The sequence below is a fragment of the Canis lupus genome, chromosome X, assembly GCF_048164855.1.
Source record: "Canis lupus baileyi chromosome X, mCanLup2.hap1, whole genome shotgun sequence".
Lineage (NCBI taxonomy): Eukaryota > Metazoa > Chordata > Mammalia > Carnivora > Canidae > Canis > Canis lupus.
This window is the reverse complement of record NC_132876.1, coordinates 35,900,975-35,913,540: the sequence shown is the minus strand read 5'-3', so window position 1 is coordinate 35,913,540 and position 12,566 is coordinate 35,900,975. Positions and strand designations below refer to the sequence as shown.

General features: G+C 41.6%; 1 pseudogene; it reads right to left on the bottom strand.

The window, feature by feature from the left end:
- Positions 1 to 10,623: 10,623 nt before the first annotated feature.
- On the bottom strand, positions 10,624 to 11,860 carry LOC140627389 (glutamine synthetase pseudogene; annotated as a pseudogene).
- Between the last annotated feature and the right edge of the window lie 706 nt (positions 11,861 to 12,566).

Here is a 12,566-nt window from a genome sequence, read left to right as displayed (position 1 = left end):
CGTATTTCGTCTTTCCAGATCGGTTGGCTCATATTTAAGAAACAGTATCTCCTCTCTTTCTGCTCAAGCCAAACTTGACTTCTGTTTTGTTGCAGAGACTGCTAACTGCCTCCCCACTATCTGTTCTTCCCTGCCTCTTCACTGTAATGATGTGCCCAGATATAAAAATATCTCACTTCCTAGTCTCTTGCAAATGGAAATGGACAGTGAGATCCAAGCAGAAGTCGTGGGGCAGGGCTTCTGGGAAGCCCTTCTTGCCTTTGACCCTCCCTTCTACCCACTGCCTGGTATTTGAATGTGATGCTTAAAGTTCCAGCAACTTGGGACCATGAAGGAAAGGTCAAGAGAATTACAAACAGCCCTGACATTCTTGAGCTGCTAAAGCAACACCAGTAACCGCCTACCTTTGGACTTCTCATTACACAAGACAAATAAACCCTCATGTGTTTCAGCCACTGTGATAATTTTTTTTACTCACAGATTAATGCAATTCTGAACCAATCCACCTCAAGTTATGTCTCCTTCTCCTTAGCTGTACTTCTGCCTGGAATGTCTCCCTTCCTACCATCCTTTCCCCTCAATCTCTGCCTACCAAATCTTATCCGTCCCTGAAGACTCAGTTTGAACAACAGCCACTTTATTTTTATTTTTTATTTTTTTTATTGGAGTTCAATTTGCCAACATATAGCATAACACCCAGTGCTCGTCCCCAACAGCCACTTTAAAGGATTTTATTTTATCCTCCCTCAATCTAGATGTGCTATTTCCCTCTTTTGACTCATTCTTCTTATACTGTATCTGGACATCTGGACCCCTTTTGTGGATTTATTCCACAAAATATAAATATATGCATAAATAAAATTATAAATATAAATATATATTGACATTCATCTATACATAATTCTGTATGATAGGTATTAATGCTCATATTTGTTTATTATTATTTTTAAAGATTTTATTTATTTATTCATAAGACACACACAGAGAGAGAAGCAAAGACACAGGCAGAGGAAGAAGTGGGCTCCGTGCAGGAAGCCCGATGTGGGACTTGATCCAGGGACTCCAGGATCATGCCCTGAGCCAAAGGCAGACTCTCAACTGCTGAGCCACCCAAGCATTCCTAATGCTCATATTTGTATTATACATTTCTTTGTATTTTTCTGCAAAAAATAGCAGACACATTGTAGATATTCAATAAACCCTTGTTGAATTAAATATAAACTTACAATAAAAATATAACTTCTCTGGGACACCTGGGTGACTCAGGTGGTTTAGTGACAGACTCTAGATTTTGGCTCAGGTCATGATTGAGGGGTCGTGAGATCTAGCCCTGTGTCAGACTCTGTGCTCAGAGTGGAGTCTGCTTGGGATTCTCTCTCTCTCCCTCTCCCCTGCCCCTCCCCCTACTTGTGTGTTCTCTCTCTCTAAATAAATAAATTAATTAATCTTTAAGAAAGAAACAGAATTTCAGGGATGCCTGGGTGGTTCAGTTGTTGAGCATCTGCCCTGGTCTCAGGGCATGGTCCCTGAGCCCCGGGATCAAGTCCTGTATCGGGCTATCCCCAGGGAGCCTGCTTCTCCCTCTGCCCATGTCTCTGCCTCTCTCTCTCTGTGTCTCTCATGAATAAATAAATAAAATCTTTTTAAAAAAAGGAAAATCATAACTTCTCTTTATTTTCTTTAAAAGATTTTATTTATTGGGGCATTTAGGTGGCTCAGTTGGTTAAGTGTTTGCCTTCAGCTCAAGTTAAATCCCCGGATCAAGCTTCATGTCCGGCTCCCTCTTCACTGGGGAGTCTGCTTCTCCCTCTGCCCCTCACCCCACTCATGCTGTGCTTCTCATTAGGGATTTTATTTGAGAATGAGAAAGCACAAGTAGGGATGTATTACACATCTTTGTATCTACCTAGCACTGTGCCTGACATATAGCAGATACTCAGTAAGTGATTGCTGAATGTCATCTTACTTGACATGTCTGCAACATTTAGAATTATTGACCACAGCCCTCATGAAACATATTTCCTCTCTGCTTTCCTGACACTGGATTCTCTTTGTTCTTTCTCCCCCCAATAAGTCATTTTTAGTTTTCTTGGCTGAGTCCTCTTCCAACAGCCCTTTCAGTTCTTCAAGACACAGACTTTTTTCCCTCTCTTTTCACTTTTATTAAATCTCAAAAAGTTATTATTACCACATTATCTCCTTGAATAGATCATTCCTTTAACATTCTTTCTACTCCAGTCTTCTCAAACTTCATTAAGATGCATTTTGGACATTTTGCCATCTTCAATGACTCCTAACCTCTTTCAGGCTTTTTTTTGTATCTTTATCTCCTTGTACTTTTGACTACATAATATCATCTGACCTGTTTTCCAATCCACAGATTCTCTTTGGCTCTGTTTAATCCATCAAGGGAGGTTCTATTTTGTACTTAAATTATCATATTTTTTATTTCTCAGAGTTCCCTTCAGTTCATTTTTTTCAAACCTATTACTCAGTTTTCATAGTTGATTTCTTTTTTTAAAGTTTTAATTTGGGGGCACCTGGGTGGCTCAATGGTTGAGCATCTGACTTTGGTTTGGGGCCTAATCTCGGGGTCCTGGGATCAAGTCCCTCATCAGCCTCCCCACTGGGAGCCTGCTTCTTCCTGTGCCTATGTCTCTGCCTCTTTGTGTGTGTCTCTCATGAATAAATAAACAAATAATCTTCAAAAAATTTTAAAAATAAAGTTTTAATTTTAATTCCAGTTGGTTAACATATAGTGTTCTATTAGCTTCAGGTGTCAACAGTGCCATGCATCACTCTGTGCTTGTCACAAGAGCACTTCTTAATCCCCATCACCTATGTCCCCCATCTCCTATGCCCCTCCCCTCTGGTAGCCATCAGTTTGTTCTCAGTAGTTAGGAATCTGTTTCTTGATTTCTCTCTCTCTCTCTCTCTCTCTCTCTCTCTCTCTCTCTCTCCCCTTTGCTCATTTGTTTTGTTCCTTAAATTCCACATGAGTTAAATCATATGGTATTTGTCTTTCTCTGACTAGTTTCACTTAGCATTAATCTCTCTAGTTCCATCCATGTCCTTACATATGGCAAGATTTCATTCTTTTTTAAAAGATTTTTATTTATTTATTCATGAGAGACACAGAGAGAGACAGAGACATAGGCAAAGGGAGAAGCCTCCCTGTGGGGAGTGTGATGTGGGACTCGATCCCAGGACCCCGGGATCACAACCTGAGCTGAAGGCAGATGCTCAACTACTGAGCTACCCAGATATCCCAAGATTTCATTTTTTATAATGGCTGAATAATAGTCTATTGTGTATATATATATATATATATATATATATATATATATATATATATCACCTCTTTTTTATCCATTCATCAATTTCATCAGTCAATGCACACTAGGGCTGCTTCAATATCTTGACTATTGAAAATAATGCTACTGTAAACATAGGGGATATTCTTTTGAATTGGAGTTCTTGTATTCTTTGGGTAAATACCTACTAGTGCAATGGCAGGATCATGAAGTAGTTCTATTTTTAACTTTTTGAGGAGCCTCCATACTGTTTTCCAGAGTGGCTATACCAGTTTGCAATCTCACCAACAGCGTGCGAAGCTTCCCCTCTCTCCACATCCTTGTTCACACTAGCTGTTTCTTGTGTTGTTGATTTTAGTCATTCTGATAGGTGTAAGGTCATATCTCATTGTAGTATTGATTTGCATTTCCCTGATGGTAAGTGATGACGAACATGTTTTCATGTATCTGTTGGTCTTCTTTAAAGGAACATCTGTTCATGTCTTCTGCACATTATTTTTAAAAGATTTGTTTATGTATTTGAGAGAGAGAGAGAGAGCATGAGATAGAACAGGCTCCCTGCTTCTCTCTCTCTGCCCATGTCTCTGCCTCTCTCTGTGTCTCTCATGAATAAATAAATAAAATCCTATAAAGAAATAAATCAACAAACAAACCTACTTTGTTGAGTGTGTTTATCATGAATGGATGTAGTATTTTCTCAAATGTTTTTTTCTGAGTCTCATAGTTTCTTTCCTAATTATTTAAAAATTCTTTCATTTAGCATATCAAATGTACTTATTTTATATTCAATATCTGATAATTTTGGGACGCCTGAGTGGCTCAGCAGTTGAGCGCCTGTCTTTGGCTCAGGGTGTCATCCTGGATTCCCGGGTTCGAGTCCCACATCAGGCTCCCTGCATGGAGCCTGCTTCTCCCTCTGCCTCTCTCTGTGTGTCTCTCATGAATAAATAAATAAAATCTTTTTTAAAAATCTGATAATTTTTATATCTGCAGATTTTGCAAGTCTGCTTCTGTAGACTCCTGTTCATAATGGCTTGCTTCTTTGTAGGTTTAGTGATTTTTTTTCATTGTGAGCTCATGATCTTTGGAATTTTATTTGTGGGAATTCTTTGAGGCCATGTTAAAACTCTTCCAGAGAAAATTTTCATTCACTAGTGCAATGTGTCCCAAGGCATTATCAACCAAGGAACACTATAAACTAATGTTTCTGTTTGGTGGTTTTGAAGACACAGACATGGTATTCTGCTCACAAAAGTGCTTGAGTGTTAGCATGTGGTTAGGAATTCTCAGAGGAAAGAACTTTTCTCCAAACCTCATGCCTGATCCCTAGGTAGGTATCTTTATGTAGAGAGGGAGTTTTTTTTAATTACTCACCGAGGGAGTCAACCTTAGAGGATTTTAGCTTTATGGTAGGGTCTCTAGTCAGCCCACCTACCTCAATTGGGTCTCACACTTTATCCCCTGCCTCTGGTCCTACCACACGGTCTTTTAATACCAACTGTAGCCACCAAGGATAAGCAGATTTGGCCCAAGACAAATTCTAGCTTGATTGCCTCTAGAAAATCAGGCCCTGTTGTTTTCTCTCTTTCCTTTGCTTAACTTTAGCTCAGATTCACTTTAAAAACAACATGGAGGGGAGCCTGGGTGGCTCAGTCAGTTAAGTGTCTGCTTTTGGCTCAGGTCATGATCCCGGGGTCCTAGGATTGAGCCCTGCATTGGGTGCCCTGCTCAGCAGGGAGGCTGCTTCTCCCTCTCCCTCTGACCCTTGTCCCGGCTCATGTTCTCACTAGCTCTATATCTCTCTTTCAAGTGAATAAATTTCTTTAAATCATAAAAAAATTAAAAACAACATGGAACATGTTTTTTTTAAAGATTTTATTTATTTATTTATTTATTTGAAAGAGAGAGAGAGAGCATGAACAGTGGGAGAGGGAGAAGCAGACTCCCCACTGAGCAGGAAGCCCGACTCAGGGCTCAATTCCAGGACGCTGGGATCATAACCTGAGCCGAAGGCAGATTCTTAACTGACTGAGCCACCCAGGTGCCCCAACATGGAATATATTTTATCCAGATTTCCAGGTACTCTTTTCCCCCCCAGTGTTGCACTTGCTGGGGCAGAGGCTAAGCAGGCATTCTTTATTAAAAGAGTATTCTCCATACACTTATTCTATTGTCAGAAACAGAAATAATTTTGTCATTTAACAATATTCCCCTTGAGCAGTCTCATTTCTGTTCAGATTAGATCCTCTCTCGGGGGGAGACTCTTATATCTACCTTCTTGCCTTTTCCCTGTGTTTCGGGTATGACTAGCCACTGCCTACTGCATAGCCTCTTACAAATCACCTAATGCAAGGTCTCCTCCCACCTCCAAATTTACTCTGTTCTGCGTCCCCTGTCTTAGGGGCACAATAAACTGCCTAATCAATCAGGGTAGAAATATTGTCATCCCCTTTAAACCATCCTTTTCCTTCATAGTCAGTTACCAACTGCCCTGATTACCAGCTGTTTTAGGGTAGCTGGTTCTACCCCATTGCCCATGAAAACATCCTGGTTCACTCTCCCACCGATCCCTCGCCTAGACAATATCTCTAGACACATGACAGGTCTTTGGCCTCTAATCCATTGAGATACCCCTTCCATTATTGAAGGTGCCACTGAAACTCTCCAAATCACAGATCTGCTCATCTCACTTGTCTGTGCCAAAACCATTATTGACTTCAGAAAGAAAAAATTCCTGACTTCTGACTTGGCGTTCAAGCTATGTGACAATGGGGTGCTAATCTTTTTTTTTTAAGATTTTATTTATTTTATTTAGAGAGAAAGAGAGAGAGGGAGAGGGAGAGAGAATCTCAAGTAGACTCCCTGCTGAGCATGGAGCCCAAAGTGGGACTTGATCTCAAGACCCTGAGATCACGACCCGAGCCAAAATCAAGAGTCAGTTGCTTAACTGACTGAGCCACCCAGGCACCCTGTGGTGCCAATCTTTATAGTGCTTTAATTAAGACCCTCTATTCTGTGATACATGTAATGCTCCTGTTAGATTGTATTTGTCATTCTGTGACTTAACTCCTTTACCTGAAATACTCTTTCTCTCACTTCCACCTACCAAAATCCTACTTTTCATTTAAGGTCCAGTTCAATATTTGCTCCATCCATGAAGTCTTCCTGAAAATTAATTACTCCTGAGTCTGTAATAGTTTGCTGAATCTTTTATGTCTCTTCCCACATCGTGTCTTTTATTAGAGGCCATTGTGTGTGTTTCTGTTTCTTCTCCTAACCAGACATCAAGTCTTTGAAGGCGCTAGAGCATAGTGGTTATATACTCCGGCTCTGGACTCAAATAGACCAATAGATCAGACTCAAACCTTGAGCCCATCACTAGCTGTGTGACTTTGGGCTCGACTCTCTGAGTCCCAACTCACCTATAAGAGAGGGTGTAGTCGTTTTGTAAAGTAGAAAGCATCTAATTGATGTAAAGCCATGAGCACAGTGCCTGGCACAAATTAACTATTGAATAAATATTCGCTCTTATTATTAAAGGCAGAACCTGCTGCCTGTTCATCTTTTTATCTTTCCAACATTTCCTGCAGTGTCTCCTCTTCCCCCCTCCCCCCTTCCTGTTCTAGGGCTTAGTCTGGTACCTTGCACAGACTAAGTATCCAGTAAATTCTTCTTGAGTGAATGCTGAAAACATCACACAGTTTATAGAAATCATTTCATTCAGTCTGGGCCAAAACAGTTGACATTTGTATGAGACACCAACAGACAAATGCTTATGGGCTGTCCCAGCAAGATATATCAATGGCACATCCTGTCTGAGCACCAAAGAGCAGCCCCTTTCAGTATTGTGTGAAGAAGCTGGCTTTGCTAGGAATGGTGAAAGAGAAAGAGGAGGTTTCATATCCTAGGGAAGTGTTTGGAACTTAATGAGAAGTGTGGGCTGAGAAAATGACCCTGTTCTTTGAAAAGCAAATGCAGCTACTGAAAGTGAGGCCTAGGCCATGTGTGAGCAACAGGGGCCAGAGATTTGCACAATCTTTTTCCTGGCCTGTGGTGAATTTGGAATCAAACCCACTCAGCATTTTACTCTCTATAGACACAGCACATTTTTTCTCTAAATCCTCACTCTCAGCATGCTTCCTGACCAACATTCCTGATAAAACCAATGAAACCAAATGGGGCTAGATATGAAGTTGGTCTGCTCCCTCTTTCTCATTCCAGCACCAAAACAGTTTGTGCTCTGACTTTCCATTCCTTAAAACTACCGATATTCCAAAAATAAAAAATAAATAAATAAATAAAAATTTAAAAAGACTACTGATATTCCAGAAGGATCAGTATTCACTGGGATTCCATATTTTTTTCTGTACTATTTCAAAGATTAATGTACTATGTTTTATGGCAGACCTATTGTAATATTCTCAGTAAGTTTCCCGTAAGGGTGAAACATTTTAAAATCCAATTTTGGTCATTCAGCTCTTCCTGAATTATGTCTTGCCTAGCTGCAAATCCATCAAAATGCCTAACTGACACTGTATGTGTTTTCAATTTTATTTGTCTTCTAAATTTGAGAAAGATCCAGACTTTTGCTGCTTTAAGCTAACTATTTTAGGAATGTTGAGCTTTATCATTCAGAGATGATAAAAATGGAATTTTTCTTTAATAGCCTAGAAAACTCAATGGTATTCCTGAGATCTGATTATTGCCCCTTGGGTCAAGAGGTATGGAATAGCTCAATGACATCATACGTGCATGCACACACAGAAAATGCAGTGGAAAGACTTTGTTCTTGAATGAAAGCTATACATGGCTGCAAGACTGATCTTTATTTATACATGTAACCCTTCATTCCTAACCTGACTCTTCCTTTGGAAAAATCAGTGGCCCCAGATACTGTGAACATTATTCAGTTTCATCCCCTAAAACGTTTTTGCTTTCCTAGTATCTGTCCCCTTCCTCCCTAAGACCTGTCTTGCTCTCGGCTAGCTGTCAAATAATCACTGGCAAGGTCTTGGCTGATAAGGTTTAAATGGGTTTCCAACAGTGGTGTGTGTGTGAGAGAGAGAGAGAGAGAGAGGAGACTGAGACAGAGATAGACAGACAGGGAGGGAAAGGGGAAGGAGAGACAGAGGAAGGGAAGTGAGAAAATAGTGGGGGTTGGCTGGGGCAACCATTTTAAAGATCTAGAGAATGAAGCTAGGATATTGTGTTCTGGCTGGGAATTTCTAGTATAAGAAGTTTACTTTTTTGGCTAGCAAGAACTTTAATACTAACCACTTTTCAATACTTTCAGGAATGTTTCTCACTGCAGAATTTCAGGGGAAGTAAATTTGGGGGCGGCTCTGTAAGGCAGAGTGACCGCCTCGGTGATGTCATGGGTGAGGTGCTGCTACACAGCATCCCCGGCTCCAATCATTACTCAGAGCTTATTGAATCAGAGACGCAAAGAGTGGGAAACTTTCTTGCCATATCTTATAATCTGGACAGGTCACTATGAGCTCAATTTGCTTCAAAGGTTGGATTTTTTTGGAGCTGTCTTCTTTTCTCTTCTAGTACCAACATGTTCTAACATTATCGAAGAGGTAGACTTTGAGGTGAATACAAACCTACATCTACGCTCTCAAATAGCCGCCAAAGAATAATTGACCATACAAATTCCCCTGGAAAAGTAGCTGGATCTTTTATTTATTTTTTTTAAGGAGTTTTACTTTTTTATTTGAGAGTGAGAGAGAAAGCATGAGCAGGAGGAGGAGCAGAGAGAGAGGCAGAATCCCCAGTGAGTGAGGAGCCCAGACATGGGGGGCTCCATCCCAGGACTCAGGAATCATGTCCTGAGCCAAAGGCAGACACTTAACTGACTGAGCCACCCAGGCGCCCCCAACTGGATCTTTTAGATTGCGTTTATTGCCTGACCTCATTTCCAAGTCTCACCTTTTAATCATGCCTGTGATTTAGATGAAGCTTTGGGTTACTCCTCTCTTGTCTGCTCAGACAGTACCAATGCTTTTCCTTTCAGTTCTCTCAACACCAAATGCCCAACTCTCTTGGGGCCTTGGTCGAACCAACCCACTGGGAAGGCACCTTTGCTTTTATTTTTTATTGAAGTATAATTAACATAAATGTTACATAAGTTTCAGGTATATATCGTTTTGGTTTGACAATTCTATACATTACTCAGCACTCACCATAATTAAGTGTAGTTGCCATCCATCACCATACAGCAATGTTATTATAATATTGACTCTATTCTCTAGACAGTACTTTTCATCTCTGCGATTATTTTATTTTTATTTTTTGCTTTTCAAAAAATTTTAATATATCACAAGGCCTGCTTTAGTGACATGCTAGTCCCATCAGAAAATAATTCCAATAATCCTTTGTCAATAATCCAATAATAACATGCAAGTTGACCAGCCAACTCTTTATTTCTAAACCTCTGTGTACATATGTGTCTTTTAAACCAAAGCCACGGGGCTCAGGTGACTCCTCCTTTTACACCATGCTTTCCACCTGTTAACTGACCAGTGTCTGCCCCCACCTGCAGAAGGGTGGGCAGGGCACATGGGAGCCTTATAGTGGCAGTGAGGGAATACCAAGTCTCCACTCAGTAGGAGATCTTTATTTCCAGACTAGTCACCTCAAATCTGGTTCTCCATGACCAGAATGTTTTCCTCCTTTAGGAAAAAAAAATACACATATCTGCACACCCATATATATATTTTTTGTTTTTACATTTAAATATAAAAATATTACTGTGCTTTGTGTTATAAATGGAGGACCAAGCAATAAAAACTTTTTCTGCTAAGGTGGGTCAATCCATCCTTACGCTGAGCTTGTCTTCAGGTGAGGGCCATCTCGCCCCAGGTAGGGAAAGCCCTGCACCAGGAGGATAGGAGGCATATTCCCGCTTGGTTCTCTCATAAGTCTCACTTTTAATAGAAAGTTGGTTATAACCTTATACGAAGTGGAACTTCCCACCAGGAGGGGAAATCCTAACCTAACCCTAGAGTAAGTAACCCTCCCCCTCTCAACACTCAGCTACCTCAAAGAAAGAGCCCTCCCCCTCCCTTCACAAACACTATTCTGTGTTCGGATAGCTACCCCTATTGGACAAACACACCTGATTAAATGGGAACAGTGGTTATGTCTCCCCACCTCCTCTCTACTAATGTACTAGACAGCTTCAGTGACAGGGGAAAAAAGGGGGGGGCGTGTAAAAAGATTAAGAATGTAACCCCTCTATCCTGGCCAAAGAAAGCAAGAGATATTAACTGGGCATAGGCATAAAAAAAGACCTTGACATTCTGCCCTTTGAGTTACAGCTATTAGGACAGTCAAGAGAGGGGCAAACACGGAGGCAGGATGGAGAACTAGGAGGGGTTCGATGGCTGCAAGTCTAGTCCACTTAGTTTTTGTACTGGAAGGGTTCATCGCCAGTTTCGTTGAGAAGACATGTGCGGATGAGAGCTTCTGTCACTGAAAAGGGGTTGCAGTTGGCAGAGGGGCGACGGTCTTCAAAGTAACCCTTCTTCTCCTGGCAGACAGTCCAGGGAATGCAGGTGCTAGCACCATGGTTGGCCACGCCGGCGGAAAAGTCGTTGATGTTGGATGTCTCATGGAATCCAGTTAGGCGCTGGGCATTATCCAGGCTTCCCTTGGGTTCGCAGCTCGGATGTGGTACTGGTGCCGCTTGCTCAGTTTCTCAATGGACTCCTCAATGTACTTTAGACCATTCTCCTCTCACATGGTCTTGGTGCTGAAGTTTGTGGCAGCCTGCACCATTCCAGTTTCCAGGAATGGGCTTAGGATCAAAGGTTGCTATCACTCTGAAGTCTTCCATACATGATGCAAGATGAAACAGGCCACCCAGAGATGATCTCCCATGTTGATTCCTTCACAGGGTCCTAACTGGAATTCCCACTAGGCAGGCATGACCTCAGCATTTGTCCCAGCAATCTTGATGCCAGCGTACAAGCAGGCCGGTAGTGAGCCTCCATGATATCCCTGCCATAGGCTTTGTCTGCTCCCACGCCACAGTAGTCTGGACCTTGGGGCCCAGGGAAGCCACTGGAAGGCCAACCAAAAGGGTGCCCATCTGTGCCCGTGACAGTATATTCCTGCTCCATTCCAAACCAAGGGTGCTGGTTGCTCACCATGTCCATTATCCGTTTACAGGTATGCCTTGAATTGGTTTTTGCCGGCTTTCTGTTGTATTTGAAGACTTCACAGAACACCAGCTTGTTGGAGTCCTTGCAGAAAGGGTCGCGAAACATGGCAGCAGGGACAAGATATATGTCACTGTTGGAGCCTTCAGATTTAAAGGTGCTAGAGCCATCAAAATTCCATCCAGGCAACTCTTCGACACCCGTGGGCTCACTGTCCAAGGTCCAGGTCTTGCAACATAATCCTTCTCCAGTCCAGTCAATCCAAGTATACATAGCTTGCACTTTCTCGCCCTGAGGCAGGGACATGTACACCTGCTTGATGCCTTTGTTCAAGTGGGAACTCACGGAGGTGGCCATGGTGGAAGTTGTTCTGGGTGGCTAGCAGGCTAGCAGGAGCAGGGCGGGCAGGCCGCGAGAGCGAGGTGTGGAGAGGAGAGGCCCGGTGTGCTGCTCAGAAGCTCCGCTCTACTCCCATTCTCAGCCTTGCCGATTTATTTATTTTATAATTAAAAGTTTATATCTCTTAATCCCCTTTATTGATTTTACCCCTCTTCCCACCCCTTCCTCTCTGGCAACCAGCAGTTTGTATTTAAGAGTCTGTTGTTTGTTTTGTTTTTTCAGATTCCACGTATAAGTGAGATCATATGATATTTGTCTTTCTCTGATTTATTTATTTCAACTTAGTATAATACCTCCTGAGTCCATCCATGTTGTCACAAATGGTAAGATCTTATTCTTTTTTATGGCTGAGTAATATTTCACTGTGTGTGTGTGTGTGTGTTGTGTATGTGTTTTATCCATTCATGTATGGATGGACACTTGGGCTGCTTCCATATCTTGGCTATTTTTGTAAATAATACTGCAATACACATAGGGGTTAAGAGCACCTTTGCTTTAGGTATCAGGCCTATTTGTGGTAACATTTTGTGATTTACAATACTTTTCCTTGTGTAGTCTTTCATCTTATGGGACAGACATAAGCATAAGGGTAGATGAGCCTTTCCCAACAGTTGAATTAGGGCCTCCTGAAGTCGAAAAATTCTTCCAAAACTTAATACTTCCTGTTTTCTGCTCCTGCCTGCTTTTG